This window comes from Struthio camelus, chromosome 3 (assembly GCF_040807025.1).
Source record: "Struthio camelus isolate bStrCam1 chromosome 3, bStrCam1.hap1, whole genome shotgun sequence".
Classification (NCBI taxonomy): Eukaryota; Metazoa; Chordata; class Aves; order Struthioniformes; family Struthionidae; genus Struthio; species Struthio camelus.
The window spans coordinates 78,987,472-78,993,471 of record NC_090944.1 but is presented as its reverse complement, the minus strand read 5'-3'; positions in this window follow the sequence as shown (position 1 = coordinate 78,993,471).

Here is a 6,000-nt window from a genome sequence, read left to right as displayed (position 1 = left end):
CTTTACTGGCGCTCTATCTTTTTGCCCCTTCACTTAAGCAGAGCCCAGGAACACAGCATCTGTGATATGAAGATGCTGCAAGTAGCCTGGCCACAAAGGCTGTACATTAGCTTATTTCTAGTGCAACTATTTGGTTTCATCATGATTGTTCTTTTAATATCAGTAGTGGTAAAGTTTCAGCCATCACCTACTACTGTCTTGCATTCATTTAGAAATGTATTAACTCCAACACATGCTGCCATAAGTCTAACCCTAGGAGTCTGATTGCAGGTTTGCGGCCTATGCTTATTTACCGTGTTTTTCAGACGTGTCTTCAGATAAAGCTGATAGGCAGAGAAAAGTCTCTTTGGGAATTGTACTTTTTGCCTCAAGTGCTGCCCAGTTTCCTCAGAAAAGATACTTGAAAGACAACTATGGAATCATATACACATTTTTATAATATTTACACATCTGTGCACTAGCTTGATATTTCAGAATTGGTCATGTATTCTTTGCACTTTCCTAAAATGCTCTCTTTTTTCCAATGAACAAGCTCTCCACAGTTGTTGGTTGAGATATAATTCTGTTGCTAATCCAGTGCCAGAAAAAACAGCTGATTGTTTCCTTGGGAAAACAGCTACTTAACTCGGTATAGTCACAGCAATAAGGATTTTGATTCCGTTTTTCATCATCTAATAGTACATAGCTGTAGAATAGAAAGTATCTTCCATTACTTCCACATTAATATCTAGGTGAGAGGAATAGAAACATGGCTGGTGGTTTTTGGTATAATCTCTCTGTAGCAAAAAATGGCAATGCCAGTCCATCTTTCAACATTAGTAAGCTACTGATTCACCACTGATATATTTGGAAAAAAGTGCCATCAGTTTTGAAGGCAAACTTAGTGAGCCAATGTAGCTATTGGCAATCCAACACACATGAAAGATATTAATTGAAATTTCATGATTATTTTTAGAGTTCAAAGGACATTATCTCACACTAGTGGAACAGAATGCATACTGAAGCTTTGATGACATTTTAACCCCCTTTCCAGTTATAATATTACTGGGGTGTAAGTCAGAATTTTTTGTTTTAGCTTAAAACAAATGGGATATTTAAAAAAAAAAATTATTCTAATATGTTAAGTCATGATTCCCCTAGCTGTAATACTGGCCTAACGTTTTGTTAAAGTCTTAAGACTTCAAGTAACCATGTACCTAATGCTGCATGAGAATTACAGTAACACATACTTTTGTGGAAAAATGGCTAAAAATAAAGTTATTAGGATTGTAATAGCATCTGATCTGTACAGTTGAAAGGGCTGTAAAGTAGCTGTGCATTAGTTACTTTAGAGAAAGTGAGTTACAATAGAATAGAACAGAACTGAAAGGAATCAGTCAGTGATCTCTAAATCAGATTAGAAAGGAGTTGTGTCTTTGCTGCGGAAGACGCATTTAGGTCCAGTAAATATATGGTAGCTTTTAAACCATCCCCATCAGGAGCTCCTCTGAAACTTAAAGAAAAAATCTTAAGAACACTGACTGACTATAAGCCTGTGCATTTTAGAAACCTACAAAACTTAATTTCTTTCTCAAAAGATAACAGATTTTTCGTCAGGCTCCTGGAAAGCTGCCATTTTGGAGTCCACATGCTTTTTCTTGCCTCCTTACATCAGAAAAAATAATTAAATATTTTTCTTCCCTCCCCCATCCCATCCAAGATAGTTCAGAATTTTATTGAGTAAAATATGGTCACTTCTGTGCCAATTTGAAAAAATTCCAGTTTTGACATAACCAGGTTTTTTTTTTTTTTTGGTCTCATCTGGGCCTGCCATAAAATTTGGAAATGTGTGAACTTGTCTTTCCAATTAAATAACTTTTTTTTTTCCTAATTGGGACACCAGTATGGATATGGCTACCATTTAAATAGCAGACAGGCCCATCAATAGCTTCTCTGTGTGGTTTGCAACCAGATGGTGGCAAATACCCCCACCTCCCTCAATCTTCAATAGCTAATCTGTTTCATGAGCCTGAGGATGAATTTTTGAGTGAGCCAAAAAATGTTCATAATACAATTGAAAAGAAATGCAAATACCCTGGCTAAATCAAAGGGCTATTTTTTAGTGTTGCAAGCCTTTCATACTCAGAAAGCGATACAAATGTGTACCTGGCCAGGTATACTTCTTATGACAACTCCTCTCTCACACACACTACATTTCTTAGTTTATTGACTCAAAGCAGGTTTCACTAGCAATTTGAAAGGGAGTTGCTACTGTCTCAGAAGAAAACCTGCCACTACCTTTTCCAAAGGTACGAAATAGAAGTAGACTGTGTTTAAAATGAGGCAGTTATTAAATGGAAAAATACAGGGTGAATTCTTAATCCAGAAGGCATGGAAGGAAGATATCCAGCAATTTTCAGAAAATCATATTTTCTGAGACTTGTGTGCTCTCAAAATTCTTTTTTTATATTGAGGATTGCATCTTAAAGAAAGTGATATACTGGTGCACCCTATTTTAACTCTCAGTTATGTAGGCTAACTCCCTTCTTGTTTGCTTCATACTGAACATAAGAAATTGCAGGATGCTGAATATTGCCCAGGTCTACACAAATTACTGAAAATCTCAAATAATCTGATAGGTTTAGAGTTTGCCTCAGAATTATTCTTTTGTAGATAGGATCTGGGATTAGAAACAATGCAAATAGGAATCTACCATTTTGCTCAGAAAAATATCCCTTTGTAGCCAATGAAAAATTTACTTTATTGAAAGGGCTTGGCTGCTGAAACAGAGCAGAATACCAAACTACCTAGATCATTTAGGGTTACAGATCATCCTGAAAGGCCACTACAGGCGAAACAAAAGTGTCCTCTTGCTTCTTCATTAATGCCTGCAGGAAAGTAAGTCACAGTTTGGTTGAGGAACTTCCAGAAATAATTGGTATAAATGTATTGAATTTCAAATATAATTTCAACTATCAACCCATGCACCTTTTAAAAACAGATTTTTTACCTTAGAATGGGTATTGGTTTACTTCTTTGGCAGCTGGACCTTTTTAGACTTCCTCTGCCTATTAAGAATTCTGATAGTGAATATGAAGCATTCGCAGGCAGATATTTAATGGAAAGTGAAATGAACTTGGCCAAGCTTTGGAAGAAGTATGTCAGTTGTGGCTAGCTTATGACAGCAAAGAAAAACTCTGAATCAGTATACAAAAATAGAAGGAGGGGAAATATAACTTTAGAGCGACTGATCCTGGTGCTGGGCCAATTTGATTCAATATTCTGTCAAATTTCAGAGTTACTTTCCTTTTTACTACCATGCAATTATAAGGGTACACGGGATACAGATAGCATTTCTTGCTCATTCACAACTCTTGTAAAAAAGTATGAATATTTGGATCAGGTTATCATTTGGCCGTATAAGTTACAAACCATCATTCATTGACATATTCTAGACCCATTTTGATCCCAATTCTATTTGAAGTGTTTTCATCTGGTAATTTCTCCTATTTACAAGTATAAACTGGATCATTTACAACATTTCATGTTGCCTACAGAAAGACACTTAATACCTCAAGTTTAATAAATTTAATATCTTTAGTCTTAAAACAAATAACTTTTATTCAATTTGGATGGGGAAATATATTACAGCAAGAAGAGAGTGGTAAGTACTTTAACTTTATTACAGTCTCAGACAGTTCACTTGAAGAATGATCAATGATTTCATCATCGCTTTTGGAGGTATAAGCTTGAATGAACCCTTACAGGAAGAGCTGAGCCAAAACTGTGAACTATCCATGTGAAACAGTTTAACAATGCTCATTATCAAGAATCATTTTGTCTCTTTATCTAAGTAATGCTAGTGAGGAAGAAATGCATCGTGATTTGATGTATATAAAGATTTTAGGGACATTTATTTACCCTTTCTGTGCTGAAGCCGTGATGAGACTATGTAGCCTGACCCAGGAGATTGCCAATAAGCCAGTAAGTTATATTATGCCATAATTTCTTGTGTGGACGATATTTAATCTACCTACCTCTAAAAATATTTTGAAGGCAGGAAAAGTGGCTCAGCACTTAAGTGTTTCTTCTTTTACTTGCAAGATATGGACTTGCTTCCTATTTTGCCCCAGATCTGTCTCATCTCGAGAAAGTCACTTAGGCTCTGTGATTTGTCTTGCATCCTTAACAGGCCCTATGTCCCAGGAGGTGATGAAAGATGTTTGCATTTAGTGCTTAGAGCTGCAACTGGTGAAACCTCTGCCAGGCTGTGGAGTGCCTAAACCTTACCGAGGCCCTTGAACAAGCATGGGCGTTATCTGCCTACCATAGTCTAATGCAGGAGGTCTGAATATGCCTTTCTCTACCTGCTCCCCTTTAGAAACTGCCAGTAAGGCCAATATAAACGTTTGTATTAGCAAAGCACCAAGAATAATATGAAATAGTATAGCTTATTTGTCCCTCTGCTTAGAAATTGAAGTTCATTTGGGGAACCCCTTCTGTCAAAAGGGAAAGGAAACAGTAACCAATATAGTGAAAATGCTTCAGCACCTGATCTGTGCAGAAGAAAACCTAGGATTAAAAACCAGTGTCATCAGACTTCACTGAACAAGAAACAGTGTTGTGCATCTCATTGGCAGGCTGGAAGTCTCCTTTTTCTGGTGACAGAAATGTCTTGTTTCCAACTCACCAAAACGGAAATGCTACTATAGTGGGGGAAAGTAACACTTTTGCTGCAGGTTGGCTTTGATAGAAACGGGAGCAGTATTTGCATGGAGCTGGTGCGGCAAATCAAAGAAGAGAAAAATAATGAGGCAGAGTGTGTAGGATATAGTCTACGTGGTGATTTCTATGCATTTTGTAACACTAATTGAATATTAATATCTTTTGTGTATTTCTGTATGGATGAGAAATACTTCCAACTGAAGGCATGGCTGCATTGCCTGTTACATGAATATCACCAGTACGTATGTTTATTAGCATGTAGCAATTCTAAGAACTGTTTATTAACATACATTTTAATTATCTTTTAATCATGTTATCCAATCAATAAATATCTGCCTCTTCCCTACAAAATTTTTAAGCTACTAGATCAAATGCAAAGAGTTGGTAAAGAATTGCCACTCTGATCCTAATAGGATTTTTTACACAGACTTTAACAAACTTTTAGCTCAGAGTTTGTCAAAAGCTTTTCTAACATTTCTTCTGAATCTGCTTCTGAAATACATTAGTGTGAAAAAGAGGGGGCAGCAGATTAATTAGTGAGTAAGTGAACCAGTTAATTAATATTACAATTAAATCTGCCTGAGGTATGCTTATAGCATCCTTGGCAGTTTTCAAGTAATGAAAAAGTGTTTGCTTTCTCCCATCTTCTCAGCACCGCTGAAAATGTAGCTTGTTGGAAACAATACACACGTGAAGTGGTCAGAATGAGGTAGACTAGTGAGTTACCATGCTGTCAGAATTATTTTATGTCCTATGATAGAACTATTTCTCTGCTGTTCAGAGGACTGAAATAGAAAAGAAAATTTGTAATTATATACAATATACTGCCAAGAGATCAACTTTGTTGCTTTTGGCAATCACTAATGATTTTTTATTTTGCAAGAGAAGCATAATGCTTTATTTCTGCCCCCATTTTTCATAAAAAGTTAATTTGCATACATTTCTGCAAGACTGAACCACGTTACTATGGGAAAAAAAAGCCCTAAGAATCATCTGAAACAGAGAACATTTACCATAAGTAAAAAAAACAAAAAGAGTTATAATACATTTCAGGCCCAAGTCTTCACACTGGAAAAATATTTCTCTTTCCTCTGATAGTAAATCAAGGTAGCATTTTGTGTGTCTAGTCCTCACACTAGTGTCTGGGGGCTTAAGCCACTTGGATGAGTTGGGCTGAGTACTGCAGCTCCTGATGCATGCTCCCCGTGGCTGTTCCGGTACCCAATGAGGTACCCAGGCTGCATGTCCAACACAGCCTGACCGCAGTATTTGCTGAGGCCAGCTAAGCAACGCAGC